This window comes from Psammomys obesus, unplaced genomic scaffold (assembly GCF_907164565.1).
Source record: "Psammomys obesus unplaced genomic scaffold, mPsaObe1.curated_primary_1811, whole genome shotgun sequence".
NCBI lineage: Eukaryota > Metazoa > Chordata > Mammalia > Rodentia > Muridae > Psammomys > Psammomys obesus.
Genome location: NW_026596040.1, coordinates 1130587 through 1132762, shown reverse-complemented (window position 1 = coordinate 1132762; position 2176 = coordinate 1130587).

Sequence of the window (2176 nt, the reverse complement as noted above, 5' to 3'; positions counted from 1 at the left end):
GCCATTTTCAATGCCAGGGGAGGCTGTTTCCTCTTGCTTTGCAGCACTTCTCATCTTTCACGCAGAGTTGTTAATGAATTTCGTTGCTTGTACACTGTTTCCATCCCAATCCTCCCTCACCCCCATACCCTATACCCCCACAGTCACACCCACACACCCCTATCTACCCCACTCACACCCCACATCCCACCCTCCCTCCCTCACATCCCATGCCTCTACCTACCCCATACCCCTACCTACCCCACTCGCACCCCATACCCCTATCTACCCCACTCACACCCCACACCCCTACCTGCCCCACTCACATCCCACCCACCCTTGCTAGAGTGTCTGCTCTTCACCATCTCCTTGTGTCTAGGGCAGTGCCTGGCCTTTGTCTGAAGCTCACTAAGCTGACCTTTCATCAATACAGGAAAGGGTAAAGGAACTGAGTTTCATCCAGGTTGCCTTTAAGAGCAAATGATTCTTTTCCTGAAAAAAAAAAAAAAAAAAAAAAATCTCAGAACCAGATCTGTGTGCTTGTCTTTTTGGTAGATGTGCCAGTGAATTTATGCACAAAGATTCTGCTGATTTTGTTGGTTTTGCTTCCTTCATTTCCTCCTTTGTTTCTGTTTCTTTCCCTGGGTTGGGCTACATTTGTTAACTATCTTAATTTTCTCACATGTTATTGAAAAGTAGTCAAGGTTCTTCTGGTCTTCCATGGCTGTTTGCTCTCTGGCTGCCACAGTGGGGTAAGAGATGTACAAATCCATCACCCATCTTGTTAAGTGAACACAGATTTCTCTTGTCTCAGGAGTCCCTGGGGGAATTCTGAAGCTCTACAAATTGTCCCAGGGATCACTGGCTGCAGAGGAGGACCTTACGGTCACAGAGCGTGGAAGAGCAGCGGGGAAGCAGCTGCATCTTCTTAGCCAACAATATGCTGGGCCAAAGTTGAAGGGAGTGCTGTAAAATTTGCCTGCCCTGAAGGGCACAGGGAAGGTTTCTGGGTTAACTGCCTGGGTGCCAGCAACTTCGGGAACAGAGTCGGCATTGTCCCACGGGCTGGGTCCCCAGAACAGCACTGCTCTTTCTCCATATGGAAGGCTCCACAGGGCTAAAAGCAAAGCCATACTGAGCCACCTCGCCGACATAAGGACTGTGCCCCTCTGCTCCCTCAGAGTCGGAACCTGCGGGCTGAAGCCGGGGACCTTAAGGACTGCAGCTTCCTGCACCCATAGACACTGCTCCAGACTGCCAATGGGAGTGAGAAGCCAGGCTGGCTACGGAACACCGTGAAGCCACTTCGCTGCTAGGAAGAGGTCACTAACTCCAACCAACCCCTCCAAGAAGAACTCTGCTGGTCTTTCCACACACTCAGTCAGCCTCAAGGCTGGGTGAGCATCCAGGTGAGGAACGCTGTGTTTTTCCATCACACTTTCTTGGCCTCAGACTCCAGATGGCCTCAAATGACATCACTTTCTTACTTTCTTTGCTTCTTTGTCTTAGGTTGGCTGACACTTAGCTTGGCTCCTGAAGACTGGTTGAGTCTGGAAAAAAAGATCGAGGGTCTATGAGGTAGAAATCTGAGCTTCGTGCCACAGCTTTCCACGTGTCGCAGAATCGGACATGTAGCAATTCCCAAACTGCACCTCCGCTGGAGGGTACCTGTTAAAAGTGAAGCTGCTGGGGCTGCAAGGTGGAGCTCATTTGCAAAATGCTTCTTGGTTTCACATCCTCTGTTTCCTCCTTCGTTTCTGTTCCTTTTCTCCACAACGTCTACACGCCTGCTGTCTTCTGCAGTTTTTGAAATGTGAATATGAAGCAATGTTAAAGCGTGTCTGGGTGATCTGCTCTTCTCTGGCTGTTTGCTCTCTGGCTGCCATGGGTGCAGGAGAAGCATTCAGGAAGCTCTGAGCATGGGATCCACACCGGTAATCCCACCATTAGGAGGCTGGATCAGAAAAAAATTCAAGGTTATCCTCCAGTACATATCAAATTTGAAGCTACCAGGGGGTAGAGCATTGTCAAAGAAGAAGAAGAAGAGAAGGAGGAGGAGGGAGGGAAGGAAGAAAAGAGAAGAGGAGAGGGGAGGGGAGGGGAGGGGAGGGGTCCACCTGGGGGCAGGAACCACGGGAAGAGGGCCGGCAAGGCCAGCGGACAGACACATCACAGAAGCCCGCAGGGGCAGCGAACA